The following is a 16,800-nucleotide window of genomic DNA, read 5'->3' as shown; positions in this document are numbered from 1 at the left end:
ACAATAAATTGTATTTCAAGCTCTTTGTCCATTATGGAAAGTAAGCCTAAACTGAAAATACATTAAACGAGTTTCTAGGGAATTCAATCTGACTAACTGTATTCCGAGAAGGCTTGTGCTATTTGTTTCATCTAAATCGGCCCGAAGCGAACGAGGAACAAGTATTTTCACTTAGTAATTATAGGCTGGTAAATTAAATGCTAAAGCAAATGTAAAGAGGTATTATAACCCAGGCCCGTAGCGTAGATTCTTTTCTACTAGTACTAACGTATTTTTTAATCTCACAAGTATGCTGAATATAAGCATAAATAGAAATATTTAAAGAAACTGTGATACCAACATTGATCACAGATTATAAGTTATGTATGTGAGATATTGGAGCAATAACTTATCGATACGTCATTTATTTTTGTTTTCAATTAGCGTTCAGGATTGTAGAAAGGTATCTTGGCCACGGCCCCTAAATAGTATATTTATGTCAATTGCTCCACAGCCCCAGCCTAGCGGGTTGTGAGACTTGAGACACTACGGGTTCGATTCCCGCACGAAGATAATCGTGTGTCATCCATAAATATTTGCATCTAGGTGTTGCAGTGGTCCCACGTAGTTCCTAATACGTGTGACAAAACTATTATTCAGATCTTTCATAATATCTAAGCAAGGTCATGTGTGACTATTATTTGGATATATTTGTTGAATGTATTTACTGGTTTTTTTTATTTTCTTTACTACTATTCCTAGTACATGCCCCTCCAGTAATAAAAGTGTTAGCAAAATTGAGGTCATATAAAAAGGTTGGCATAAGCGCAAGTTTTTTATGGGGAAATTGTTCTTAGAGTTTGTATGTATATCAGGGTTACCTGATAACTTCTTACCCTGACTAACCGACCAAGACCCGGGTAGTCCCCATTGACACATAAGTGACTACTCCGAGGTGCCATTAAGCAGTACTCCCATTTGCCCGGACCGAAGGGATAACCTTATTGCACACTAGATTACCAGTTTCCATTACGCGAACACCAGAATCGCAGCGAATAAACGAGACGTTGATCGAACGCAGTCATAATTTAGTGCAGGGTACTGCATACGTAATGTTATTTTTCTCACCATCTAAGGGGTCAAATTTATTATATTTATTTACTCTTTATCTGTTTTCATATATACAGAATATAAGTACATGTAAAAATAAAGTAACAATACATGAGAAAGGAAACGGTGAAAGAAACGAGTGTATTCCAAAATAGGTGGAAAGAAAATAGCTCTTAGAAATTTAATAGATAAACTCACTCTACAAGTGTAATACAAATACTCAATAAAATGATATGAATTGATATGAAAGTAGGTATGTATCTACTCAATACATAATACGATTTCCTCGCAAGTGCAGTGCTGAGTTCTCAGGTTCGATCCTTGGGCCAGGCAAAATGATATAATTTTGTTTTACTCAGTATCAGCCCGGAGTCAAAAGATTGTGCCAAATATGGCGAGAGACTCGCACTATTACATCATGGTACGGAATACACTGGAAAATGTATGCACCAGTTGCGCCTCTGCCTACACCTTCGAAGATAAAGGCGTGAGTATATATATACATACTTACTGAACAAACGTATTAAGACAATATTAATACATTATCTTAACCATATACAAGTTCACGAAGTTTTATCCCGATATACATGCATCAATTAATCCGTCCGTAAGCCCCCACCCGTGTTTGGGCAAATCAATATGTAATATCTAAACATGAAACTGATCACACCAATTATTATCACACATTACGCGAACCTTAATATTAATGGTATAACAGTAACGGATTAATGGTTATTAAAACCGTATTTACAAGCTCAAGGGGATGAATGTATTGCAGCCAGCGCAGAGTAATTAATTTGGTTAGATGAAAATCTATACTGAATTAATTGTATGTTTTGGAATTTGAACGTTTAATCTCGTGCATCTCGTGTTTACCAGCGATAGACTAGTTGGGAGTGGAAAGGAATGCTAAGACGAATATCTGTAGGTCTAAAACCCAAGGGCACGCTCCTCGGACTTTTGTAGAGTGTGTATGCTTTGTGAATGAATGCTTGCTTTAACAGCGAAGGAAAACATCGTGAGAAAACCTACATATCTGAGAAGTTCTCTATAACAATTTTGAAAGTGTGCGAAGTCCGCAATAGACAAACGTGGTGGACTAAGGCTCAATCCCTCTCAGTAGTAGAGGCGGCCCATACCCAGTAATGGGACAGTATATAATACAGGGCTGATATTATTATTATATATTAAAATCGGATATATTTGTACGTAAAAATATAACTATCCCGTGATATTGGGTTTGTTTGCTAAGTATCCGCCAGGAGACTGTAATTAGTGCCCGATACGTCGATTGGTCCTCTCCCTATCACATCATGGGTCGGAACACACATGGCGAATAGTGGGTGTCCTAGTTGCATCTCTACTTACTCCTCCGCGGATAGAGGTGTTATGTGTTTTGTTTTGTAAAAGTAGCGGATATGCATGTACCGAATTACACACAAAGTCTATGCGTTTACCTACTAGCAAATATCTTCAACAGTTCTCTTTGTTCATAATTCTTGTCTTTCAAACCATGAATAACTGAGCAACCACAGAATTAAGCGGATCAAGAGGCATCCCGGTATAAAATATTTCATTAATTTAATCCATTTGCTAAAGTAACATCGACACGTGTGTGCGGAAGTATGCTTTAAAGGCAATTTAGAATCCATTAATAATATTCCGCGACACGCGACCGCTAAGAGTGAACGTATCGATCCTTGTGTTGTTAATACTTTAAAATGCTCTACGGAACACTTAGTTGGTTAGTTCCTTCCAGATTCTTTAAAGCTTAAAAGGTGGGGACAGTAAGACCTCTATAACGTTTTTCCACATAAAAGGCAAGCGACGCATCACTATCCCCTCTAATATTTACTTAACATCTCATGTCTCAGGATGGCGAGCACAGTGGAAAACTAAACAATACTTTGTAATTCAAGGTGTTGGATGGTGTTTCTACTAACGATAAAGCTTCTAGTATTAACAGTGACCCGCTTATCTACTAAAATTCAAGTCTTCACCCTCACATATAGCAATACATTAAAAATAATATACATTCATTAAACACCTTGATAAATTTACTTTATTGGTTTTTTATCTGTATTGCAAATTAATCGCTCGTACCTGAAAATTATACTTAGTTAATAATTTGTGAAGAACGTAGTAGGTTGTATTTTTATAAAATTTTATGTATGTGCTTATTTAATCGTATTTACTGTATAAATGTTTGTTTTTCCTTGATAAAATAAAATAAAAAATACATTACTTAGACATTTTTACAATTGCCAGAGATGTGGTTTAGAAGGACAAAAATCGCATAACTTAAACACTGACAAGACATAAATGCCAGATAAGACAGATTTTGTCTAGACGTAAAAGTTTTATCATGGCCTAAAATAAACCGCTAACTACCCTTCACCTAGAAAACTAAGTCATAAGTTCCATTCTAAACGAACTGAACTATACGAAGTTATTCGTTAAGTCCCGTACTGAAACTGGAAACGAACAATACAATCACAACTCGCTCGCTACGAATAAAACTGTTTCAGAGATACGCCGCTGTCCCCATTCTTCGATGACGTGTGAAGCAAGCGATACCAACCATCACGTGGAATGATATGTACCTTTATTGTTCGGAGGAAGGTACTAAATGTAAACCAATATTTTTAAACACGTCTATTTGTTTAAGTTCTGGTGAGATATTACCAGTGGTGAAGAGTTCATATAAGTCGATTCCTGATAGCTTCCTTTTCCTAATTTATGTAACATTTAATTATCATTACAACGATTTACAGATTGCATTTATGTATATTATTAGTACTTATATGTTATGTTATGCTAAGTTCGTTTGGACATTTGGAAAGGATGGATGATGGGAGACTGACAATGAGGGTTAATAAGGCGAATGTGGTTGGTCGACCGCTCTGAACCTTCGAATGTCAGATATCTGACATTCTCAATAAAAGCCAGGTCAAAAGTACCCGGAATCAGCGAGAATGCATAAAAAGATTGATGAAGGTGGAGGAAGCGCGAGACGTATTCCAGAATCGTGCAAAGTGGCAATCCATAGTCTTTGCCTACCCCTATGAGATAGATGCGTGGTACTATTTACGTATGTATTTATATGTTGTGTCGGGTTCCCTTCTGGAAAATTTAACCCCTCGCCGGTGTAATACATGCCATTTAAATCCAATTCCATAGAAGACCAACATATGCAAAGTGAATATGTCATAACAGCTGTTCTTAACAGTACCTACAATAATACAGATTTACACCAAAACTTATACTGCAATGAGAACTTGCTAGTGCACCTGACAAAGCCGAATTACAATATGGACAATCATTTATTATTACCAGCCTTCTTAATTAAAAAGATGAATTTATTTTACTAGTTATGATACATATTTTTACACTACACAAAAAACCTTAAAAGTTATTACTCCGATATCTGAACAAAATATATTTAATTAACCTCTATATTTTTTATATATCTTTACAATAAAACTATATAGTATCCAATGTATACTTGTGTAGAAGTTATGGAGAAGATTAAAACACTTGAAATTTTCAATTTGTTAAACTGTTAAACATAGACAAACGCAATGGTAACACATTGTGCAAACTGCGTTTACACCCGCATGCAACGCGTTGTCCTCTTTAATAAAAAGGCAAGTTACTCGGGACGAGCTGTAATATGACCATCATCACACATTAAAGAAATGTTATGTAATATACATAGAACATTTTTCGAGAAAAATTGTGAGCTAATTGTTACTGGTTGTTTTAACTTTGACTTTTTAAAAATATCATATATAAACCTACATACTCATCGATATATACGAGTATGTACTACATACGTCATTGTACATGCCTTTTAATTTTTCAATAAAATTTGCCACTCTTTCAAAAGTATATAAAGTTTTGTGATAATGTAGTGGACTTAGGTATAAGTTCGAAGAAGAGACCCGCGATTAACAGTAGGACAATATATATGGCATGAATAATATTATTAACTTTATTTAAATATCTTTCGCTCTCGTTTATAAATAAAAAATTAAAAACATTTTGCAAACATTCTAAATCTCGTTTCATATCAAAATGTTAATATGCATATTTTGGTATAATTAAAAATGATTCCAAGGCTAAGTAAAACCAATTAACGTTTGTACAAACAAAACAATGCAACAGTTATCTTAATTGTCATCTAATTGCTTTTATATGTCCTCGATATTAAAGTAAAAAGCATTTCAAAATATTAATACTCCATTGTATTTTATTTGCATAAAGTAATTATGATTGACCTAGAACGAACCACGAAACAAATAGGACAGAATGTTATTTGAAAACATGATTTAATAGCGAACCAGGCCACAAATAAACCTAAATGTATTCATTAAAACAAATAGACCTTTGTACTAAAACGAGTTGAACTTGATTGAATTTTTTTTTTGTAAACTCTTTGTCGTTGGTCATTTGTTTCTGTCGCTTCGTGACTGGTGACGTCAGAGTTCATATTATGTACTATGCAACGCCGATTTTCTAATGTGTATAACAACTAACGTATGTGGAAGTAATCTTCGAACAAAATAGGTAAGACCTATTTTAATAGAACAAGCATTTGCACGCGTCGTGACCACACAGTTTCCGTAAAATACACCCTATGTTATTCACATAGAGTATACAATGTACAACTGAACTTTTTTTTAAATCATTTGAGTAAATCTAAATTAAAATAAAAAAAAAACAAACATTTTTTTAAGTATTGTAAGGACACACGCTTGCACGGCTACATGGTGCACGTACGTGCTTGTGTGGGTCGCTGTGTCACACCATGCCTCCCATGTAAAAGTACTATAAGCCTTTATTAGTACAGTACGACTACTTATTTATTACTATCTAAGTACACAGCTGTATATAACGTACTCGTGAAGCTTTAAAATATAAAGTTATTGTTATCTTCAGAGTTTAATTTAACACCAAAAAAACTCAAGCTAGAAGCTCCGACTCCCATATCAACAACAAGCTTTATATTAAAATATATGTATCTTCTATCAGACATAATCACGGATTTGTTTGAATTATAATTTAGTTTTCAAGTAAATTTCATCTTTATATTTTCAGTCTAACATCTTTTGTCTATTGTTCCAAAACTTCTTTTATCATTTCCTCTTCTCTTTTTCATCTCGCTCACATCTATAAATATTATAAAACAAAGTACCCTTTTCTGTCTGTCTGTATGTTATCGATTTTCTCAAAATCTCCTGAACGGATTTTTATGAAATTCGGTATGAAGATAGTTTAATACCCTGGAAAGATTATAGGTTACTTTCTATCCCGGGAAAATATACCGGGACTTTTATCCCGGAATACGCCTTCAGGCGGGTGAAACAGCAAGCAGCTAGTACTTTATATTCCATTCTATGCATCACACTAAAGTTCCATTCTCACATGGATGTATATTCACAAGGATATGTAACACTATCGACTTAACAGATCACTTACTACTTGAAGGTATCAAGCATGAACCCTAGTTGTACTCGTAATTGGCAGCTAACAGACGTTGCATAGCCTTTTACGAACTTTAACACTAACTTACTTCATAAGCAACGAGTTGCCGAGTTTCCGTGAGAAATAAACTATATTATAGTTTTCAAGTGTTGTGCCGCGTTAGACTCTACCAAATCTTGTTATGCAAAACAAACTTACAGTTTATAACACTACGGTTAAAATTAAAATGTTTGTGCGAATGTGGTGGGAACTGCCCTCCATTTATTATAAATTACGCTTTTATCCGCAAAGGGCTAAGCAGAGCTATGATGTAGTAGGGGGCAAGTCTATCGCAATATTGGGCACAAATTTTATACCATAAGCTGACATTCAACAATTAAACCCAGTATACCTGCCCAAGCCTCATTCGAACTCGAGACCTCAGAGCCGTAGTCATACCACGCGCGCAATATTACTAGACTACTAATGCAGTCCATTATAATTTATATACTATTATACCATATTCTATAGCGTAGGTATATACATACCAAAAGTACATTATACATATATCCACTACATGTATATACACTACAAATGCAACGCATTGTTACGTTAGCCTTAGTTAGTCAGATATTGTCTGGTGCCAACAGACTGTCTTGTTTATGGCTAATTGTCACGTAGATCATTTTATCTATCACGTCTAATAGAGATAAGCTGAAAAAATGACGAATATTATATAATTTTTTCCCCGTGCTCAGCATATTGGTATGAAATATTTATTTTGAATGTACGACATGCAACGAGTGGCCAGTCGCAACTCACGCAACACTAATATATGCTATGCATGTGTCATTCATATCTTCGATATAATATTGTGTCCGTAATGTATACTTTTTGTGTGAATAAACCCTTATGCATTTACGTTACCAGTATCTCACAGATAAATAAGTTTTTTTTATGGTAAGCAGCAGTGGCGAAAGATGAAATTTTTCGAAATGGAACCCTATACAACATATAGCTATATATATGAAAGCAGTCTACAAATCGTTCTAATGATAATGAGATTCTAATAAAGGGAAGCCGGTAGCAATCGGATTATATGGAGCCTTCGCCACTGGTAAGCAGCAGCTTGGCTGAGGCCCGACATTCGCGACGGCGATTGGTGACGGTAACCCTTATCATCAGGAGAATTCCGCACCTATGGTAAGGGTGGATAGTAAGCTAATTAGCTTATCTGTCTTTGAAGGCAATAAAAAAGGAAACCAACGTGAGAAAACAGCTCCATCTTGCCCTTTGTATGGTGAGTGACCAATGTTAGATACAATACCCAATCCCATTTCTTATGCCATGCTTATGACTTGCAAAAGTTGAGCGAGAGTGTAAACTATGGTGATTTATTGACGCCTGATAACCCGTAGGTAAATAAAAAGGGATATTTAATTATGCGGAATACCATTGATTAAAACATTTTAATTCTTAAAACCAAGTTGGATACTGCGTGGTTATTAGATTTAAAAACAAAAATAGTCTCTAAAAATTTAAATCTAAACCACCTCAAGTATAATTTAATGTATTAACTAATTTATTATTTACCTACTTTCAACAAACAAAAACAATTTTAGTAAGACTCAATTATTCATGTTAATTCAATTCCAAAAATTGTAGAAAACAGACAGACAATGGCCCTAATTGTAGCTCTAAATACATTAACTCGAAACTGTAGACGCAGACAAACAGCAATCTTCACGCTGCCGATGCGAAACACAAAATACAAGTCAAGCTTAATTATCATAAACATTGTTCTGTAGCAATACAACAGTAAATACAGTGGATTACTCGGCACCCCGGTGTCGAAGTGGTGTAACCCAGAATATGTAATAATAGCGTTGTATTGAATTATCAGTTTTAAAGTTTTCGTTATATCATAGCTGTTTTTTACACACTACACACAGCATTGGTAATATAAATAAAATATATGCGTAAGATTCAATGATTTAGTTGCTCATTGGTTCACATAATTTTATTTTGTTCTCAACACAAAACTAGGTACTTAAACAATTATTGTATATAACACAATAATTATTAATACAAAGGAGACATACTTTCTATATTTTTAATATTATTAAAACTTATGCGGGACATATTAAATTAGTAGATAGCAACACGGTTTCACTCATGTATTCGTAGTCGGAATTGCTACTATTAATCCCACCTAGTTCTTTTCATTTCAATTCTGTTTGATATTTTATAATACAGTCTTGGCGCTTATCATCAAACCAGCAGGTTATATGTTGTCAATTGTGTTAGTAGTAGTATTTAAAATATATATATATTAAAACAATAAAAAAATACATCATTATTATATCTAACACTGACACATAATTGGAAACCTATTATCAATTTACAACACTTCAAATCCAAGGTACCGAGCTAAATTATTGTTTCTCGACTGCCGAATCGATTTTAAACAAGGCTGTTTAATCAATAAACAACAATCAACAGTGCAGGCGTCTCACACGTATTGAGGATACTGGTTCGTTACTTCGATATCAAGACAATTTGAAATTCATACGACTATGTGAGAATTTGAAACACGTAGATAAAGTTCTTGAATAGATACGAGATGAAAATGAGGTTCCAAAGTGTTATTGCTTTAGTTTATATCTATTCTACAATATAAGTGCTAGTTTAGTATGAAACGGCTTGACTGGGTTTTAAAACTTTCAAATGAATGATGAAAAACGAGATGATTTGGTTGGCTTGGTAAGATTTACGGAGATCCAATAAACCCTTCTCGGTTTTTAATATCTACTGCCTTCACATTAAATTAACAAAATTGTAATTATTTTAAGCGCTGTTGTATATGGGTAGCGATCGAAGCGATCTTATAAAAACTGTCACGTGCTCTTAAAACAAATTTGAAAATTTTCTAATAAAAATTATTGCGCTCCATCCAGTATTCAAATTAGTTGCCCATCCAGAGTTGCTAAGGTCTACAGACAATACCCGCGAAATAAAGATTGTATAAAACGCTATTGCGGAGTAAATTCCGAATTTCGTACATAAAATGCGAAGAAAGAAACTAAAGTGTCGATAAATCTGGAAACTTTTATTATGCTTACAATCGACTAATTGGTAATTAAAGTTTAGTATACATAAAACTCGAATTAGAACGCCCTTCTCAATCACAAACGATGACTGTCGTCTTGGAAACTTTTTAAAAGGTATTACTGCCAACTATTATAATAATTACGCGTTACAGAATTCGTTTGAAGAAAAAATATTTTTAAACGACTCTAAAAAAAAGGTTAACTTATTTTCTATTAAAATGTACAATAAGAGGTATACTTGAATTATACCCCGTGAGGTTCTCTGCTCGATTACAAGGTTAAGAAAAATTATGTAATTTAAAAAATATGTGGCCCTCAATTTTGCGCCTGATATAGTCTCCGCCATCAGATAAGTTCAGTGAAATATCAGTTAATAATTGCGCCACATCAGTTTTAGATGGATGCATGTGTTTACGTATATAGATATAAATTATGTAGATACCTATACCACTTAGTCATTTAAGTCTTTTGTCTGTTCTACGTGATGCGAGTCAATCGATTTATCAATGCTATAGTTCCACGGAAAATACGCAATACTAACCTCTAAGTCCTATTACACTGCACGAGTTACGAAACTGCCATTGCCAACTAACATATCAGTAGCTCGCCCTTGACGTACACATGACAAGTAGCCATTACGAACGAGGCGAGCTGTCACTTCCAGAGAACTCACATCTCTTGAAATAGCATAAGCTCACACCTTATTTCTAGAGGGATAGTCAGAAGCGTTACTATTACTTACTTGAAGTTTATATACCGTACCATGCGGGCGACTCTAAATGTTATATAATATTAGCACAATTTCAAATTTGGAACTCATATATTTTAAAGATTCGAAATCCTCACATTAATTTTCATTTAAAACCAGAGAAAGTTGCAGCGAAAGGCGAAATTTTTTAAAAGGTTACCCGAGGCAAAAAAATGCCTTAAGTTAACATATCACGACCAATTTAACAGAAAACAAAAACTAAGACAATCGTAAATAAACCTAAAAGAGAAGCCGGTAGGAATCTCTTCAGACGCTTTACCACTGGTTCGCCGAAGATCTCGTTTCCGCTGATAGACATTCTTTGCATTTACCATGCATACTGCAAAAGAAAAAACCATTAATTTGATGTTCCATTTCAGTTTATTCGCCTGCTCTTAATACACGGCCGCTTTGTATTCCGCGCAACCCGGTTATGTTACATTTCTGCTTGCATTGTCGCCGCGTCCCTTGATTTGTGATAAAAGTGTGCCTCACATCCACTTACTGCGAATGTGTTGCGTCACGTCTCCGTGTCGGTTGCACTTATCGGTTGTTTTGCGTTGTAATAATATTTTCTATAATGTTGATAGAATCTGCAGATGGGTTTCGTTATTGGTAGCGAGATAACTGGTTTGGAAACTGTTGTGTAAGAACTTATTAATCGGGTTTGGTGTATGACGCGTACTCTTTATTTGGTAAATAGTGTTACAGTTTTTAGTGAAAGTAAGAGCTTGTTGTTTTCAAGTTTATGAAGTTGAGTTTAGTCTATTTTTTCTCATTAATATGGCAAAGACCTTTGTTGTAGATTCGGGAAAAAAATCTTAAGTATGAATGTTCTTCGCCGTTTTGCCTACGAGACCATACCCGAAATAAAATTGAAGTAATTGCAGTTTCAAGAATTAATTCACAAATTTTCGTAAATTTTCTACATTAGTAATTTTGTTTTGAAAATATTAATTATAAACGATGTGGCGTGCGAAATATGATTCAAAACAAATCTCACATGACGCGTTTATTCCCGAAGGGGTTGGTTGAGGTCCAACCAGGGCACACACTTTTCGCCATGTTGTGATAAGAGGCGAATCTATCGCCATATCGGGTAAAAGTTCCAGAGTCCAGATTGATACGGAGCAGAAAACCCAATATCACTGCCTGACCCGGGATTCGAACACGGGACATCAGACCGGAGTCATACTACGCACGTAATACATCTACGCTATCAAGGCGAAAATGAGTTACTTAATTCATAATTATAAACCATTTATTATTTTTCCATTTCGAAACAGAAATATACCTCGGAATGAAAAGAATAATAGTTTGAAATGCGTAAACAAGGGCTCTCGTACGAAAACCTACTTGACCCACATAGCTGTTTCGCTTTTTAATTTCACTCTTCAAGTTCGGATGCCCTTTGAATAAAAATATTGCCCGAATTCTGTCGGTTTCGGGTCAGTGATTTTTACAATTATTCAGTCGATGGCTTCAAAGTATTCACACTGTTCTAACATTAAAATGTAGCTTTTATTGAAATATCTTATTCTTTGATTCCGTTATAGTATAGCCTAATTACCTAACCACCCACAATATTAAAATAATGGACACATTAAATAAAATTATAGAATAGCTACTAGATTTTTTTTAAACCATAGGTTCCAACCAGCACTTTCCCGATTTTAAAACTATAAAACAAGTATTAAATAATTACATGATAAAATTGATCGCAACGACTACAACCATTTCACTTATGTTCGGAGAAATAGTATATTTAATCGTAAACCAATTAGTTAAATGAAACGACTTCTACAATTTTTTTTAGCAATAAAACCTCTCCGAGACCGTGCCGTGAGATGCACGCTCATGTTTTAATACATCACGTGTTTAGCCTTTGTTTGCTGCCAGGCCATCATAAAAGTATGATACAAATATGACTAGATAACGACCGTACATACGTGTGTTAATAAAACCGCAGTAGTGGCTTGTTTCGACTTATACTGGACTGGGGTAAGCCAGTACAGATCCAATAAGTTCTGCCAGTATAATTCTATGGTCGAGAGATAGAGCGGTAACATAGAGAGAATATAAAAAGAGGTGAACACAGGTGGTGTTACTTTACCGTCTCAAAAAAAAATAGATGTGTATAGGTTTTGTAATATATCATAATAGCGGCTTCAGCCTCGAGTGGTTCCGTTCCTGAAATAATTAGTCATCCTGTAATTTTTGCGTGATTTTTTAACTACAAACGTCCAACAGAGACACCTTACATATTCTTCAATGCTTGTGTATATCCGGTTCAAACAGGCCGGCATAATTATGTCGACTGTCGAGAGGTAACCATTTTTCATCGTCAAGATTCTATTGGACCCCACTCCACGTACCATAAGGTGGAGATATTGTCGTGCTCGTAAAAAAAACCATCTTCCTAAATCCAATGCAACAATAAATCGTTCATCTGAGTTTATGGTTCGCCATTTCCATAAAACTCGTCGATGCAAAAAACAAACTATATTATCTCGTTTAGTACAGTTAGGCCGCAATAAAAACAAATTACATAAAGCTTTATCACTATCCATTATCGAAGCCATCAGTCAAGTGAGTTTCGTAATTAAAAAATTTCGTTTCGCAGTTTGATATGCAACAGACTATAGGTTGTACCATAGTGTGTAGTCGAATTTATTGCGCTAACTAGGGATAGTGAAACTAAAAAAGAAATATTGTTTTCAATTTCACACTGTGTTGAGCTGCTCCATATTAACATTGTGAAACCTGCAATTAAATATGAAATTGTGCAATAGTTTTTGATAAAGCATTCAGAATCTCCAAAAATAAATGATAGTAACTAAACAATATTAATGTGCACATTTTTTTTTTATATTAACGCGAATGTTAGACATAGAAATAGAACTAGTTTTCGAATTTTAGCACGGATTTTTAAAACTTTGCTTTTCTCCCTTATTTGGAAGACTTTGTAGCCTTCATGGTGACGGGGCGGATTGAGGTGTTAGCCGTCCGAAAAGTCAATGTTACAATATGTACCTCCATTTTACCATTATAATCTTTATTTTATTTTAGCTGTTCACGGTCCTTTCTATGCAGAATGAATTCAGTTTCTTGAAGACTGGCAAAGAAAATTAAAATATAAACCACGATAAAATTCGAAAACTACTATTATTTCAATAAGGAATTAATTAAAAACAAATTAAATAAACAAAACACTAGAAATTTAAATGTAAACACAAAAATGTACATATTTTATTTGAAAGTAGAAAAACGCTATGAATATCTAAAAAGAGCAGAAGCGTGTTCAAAAACTTCACAGGAAATTCTAGCTCAGTGAACTTTAATTTAAATAAATGAATGTACTTAATTAAAATGAAATCCCTTCGAGTGAAAGTTGCGGAGTTGTACATAGTATATTGTATTAAGGTATTCAGATATACCAATAATCGTTTTAATCGGTACTTAACTTAACCAGTGTTTTGTCTTTGGCGTTCAATTTATATTGCATAGCAAAGAAAACTTGTGATCGATTTTTTTTAGAAGGACGGGACTCACTGCATCTAGATGAAGTGGAGTAGGGTCTGGATAGAATCGATTGTCAAGAGATAAGCCTTTGTCAATGGACACATTCTAAATATAATTATATTTCTTTACAAAACTACGTGCTATTATACCATCATTAAGGGTAAACTACTCCAACAATCAAATATGATAGCTATAATCATGTATTCCTGATACAAGATTCAAATAGTAGCTAATAAGAAATAATAAATATGAAACGATGCTGTTCGTATACACGCGATAGAGGCTTCCAATAACAAATTATTTATATCCTATAATTAATATTTTATTCATAGTTTCCCAGAAGCATAAAGTCTATTCCTGTCGAGCTAAGTTTATTTTATTAAACCCAGTGAAATGCGGCGAAACCAAAAATAGATGAAACAGTTTCGGGTTTAATTATTTTTGGGATTTTATACAAAGTTTATTCAGGAAATAAAAAAGGCAAAATTGATTTGACGTTTATTTACATGAAACTATTTTTTTTACTTATTCCTTACTAGGTATTGCTCGTGGCTTCGCCCACGTGGAAAGCTTTCCCGCTACAAAAGACCCTAAAACACATTGAAGGTATTTATAACTCCATCAGTACGACGCAAGCGCCTTCTACATAAAAATCCCATTATTTCCCACGGGAGCAAATTACCGGGATAAAATTAGCCGTTGTGTTAATCCAAAACATTGTCTATTCGTGTACCAAAATTCATCCAAAACCGTTCAGCTGTGTCTGCTTTTACTTTTAACAAACATCAAATGTTTACAAACTTTCGCATTATTAGTTAGAATTAAGATTTATTTTCCTCTAACAATAGATTAAAGACGTGAAATAGATTTATCGGTGAAAAGATGATGTTATGTACCCTGCATTTATACTGGACTGGATAGAAACCTTTACACCTACAATGAGAACCCTAACACAGTGGCTCGTTTATTTAGTAAAGTAAGTAAGTAATTTTAGCAATAGGGGACCGGCCTGTGTTTGATTTTGTACATTATTCTATATGTAATGGTTAATAATACGAAAAAGAAACCCTCCTGCGAAAACTGCATTAAAATTGGTTAAAAAATGAGTCCGTAATTCATATTTCAAATATTACTATGTGCCGAAGTGGACGCGAAGTGGGGATATCGCTTCATCTCTTTCTTTCGCACGCGTCGTAATGCCCTATGACGTCACACGTGGGTACTGCGCCTCTTTTCTGTTTGTTGTTACTTGCCCCTTCTACCGAAATTAAAAGACTTATAACTTGTTGATTTTTTACCGGATTTAAATAATTCTTTCTGTGTTATAATTTATATAACGTAAATATTTAATAATAATAAAGAACAAATATGAGTCCGGTCCCCTATTGCAGAGGAGAGTCAAAATTGTTTATCTATATTATATTGACTACATGGAGATCGCATCGCATAAATAGGTCACATATTTCGTGACAAAAATAAAGTTCCAATCAAAATAAATCAATAGAAATACTTTCATTTATTATTACTTTATTTATCTAAATGAACACATTTATAGTAGAATTTCGAATATTGAATTAAATTTATTCACATGAAATGTGTTTTAAAAGGAAACTCCTTCGTATGAAAATAATTCGTGTGCTCGTGTTAAATATTCGTGTGTTCCTTCGTGTTTTATTTATTTATTTTACACTTTTTACACATGGTATACAGTCGGACTTAATACCATGGGCATTCTCTCCCAGTCAACCTTGGGGTGGTGTAGAGTATTAATTGTATTTAATGAAAACCCCAATATAAAAAATACGTATGTAGAAGAGTTCGGTTATTAAAATATTGATAATCCTATGTTTTTTTTAAGCTATCAGTTTTATATTTATATCTATGTAATATGAACTATACTTATATAATATTAAGATATCTCACTCGATATTACTATGCCGGGCCACGCAACCTTCTTCACACTTTGCTCTAAGAAAGAGCGAGCGAAACCGCACTATTCCTCTGAGACATATATTTTTCAATAAAATCAAATAAAACTTCTGTCTTCGTAATACAAATGGATTACAATTCGATCGTGCTCAGGTTCTTAGCAACAGTACAGAAACCACTTCGTGCTAAGCTATTTATAACGTCTGTCCTTCGCAGCGAAATAATGATGGATTCATATTGCGTTTCCGTTTAACTTAATCTTGTATGTTGCGGAACCCTAAATACAGGTAATAAAGATAAATTAGATTTACAGTTTAATTAATAAATATTATCATAAATACCTTTTCCCACTAATTGCAGTTAATTAATTAAATAAAATACGCCCCAGTTGTATATATCAATATAGATTAACAGTGTAAAATATAAATTTATAAGTCATTACTTACCTCTCCTTTATGACGAGGCATTTAAGTAGGTTACCGTGTGCACTATTTAGTCACTGCCCTCCATAATGCCACACATACTGATACTAGCAAATCTACTTATTTAAATCCTCTATCACTACATAATACACTTAGAAAGTAGAGTTAATTTGTTCGAAACAAGTTGTGTGCACGCGCTGTACGTGCTACGGCGTAGAGCGGCTACGGCGTAGACGACCGTTCTCATGCAGCGAACGCCGCCGACTGAATGTAGTACCACGGTCACTTATACTACGCTTTTTGACTATTTTTCTTAGTTAAATACAAATACTTGAAAAACTAGTATGTTAAGTAAATAGACGATTTGGTATGCAACTGGTAACTTATCTCCTCTGCCTGCGTTTCGAATGCGAATAATTTAGCGAGTTCCCAGGTATTTTTGAGTGGAATGCAAGAGTCAAATGTCTTTGCTAGTATGTAGTAAAGTGCATTGGTTTTGAAACATGAGATCACG

General features: G+C 34.2%; 1 protein-coding gene across 1 annotated transcript in view; it reads right to left on the bottom strand.

Annotated features, from left to right (window-relative positions):
- LOC115453761 (suppressor of lurcher protein 1-like) overlaps positions 1-16,536 on the bottom strand; it is a 332,327-nt gene extending 315,791 nt beyond the window's left edge. Inside the window, exon 1 of the mRNA XM_037440969.1 lies at positions 16,311-16,536. The gene's annotated coding sequence lies outside the window, so the exon portion shown is untranslated. The remainder of the gene's footprint in view (positions 1-16,310) is intronic.
- Between the last annotated feature and the right edge of the window lie 264 nt (positions 16,537-16,800).

The sequence above is a fragment of the Manduca sexta genome, chromosome 21, assembly GCF_014839805.1.
Source record: "Manduca sexta isolate Smith_Timp_Sample1 chromosome 21, JHU_Msex_v1.0, whole genome shotgun sequence".
Lineage (NCBI taxonomy): Eukaryota > Metazoa > Arthropoda > Insecta > Lepidoptera > Sphingidae > Manduca > Manduca sexta.
Note: the sequence above shows the minus strand (reverse complement) of the source record. Positions and strands in the feature narration are given on the sequence as shown.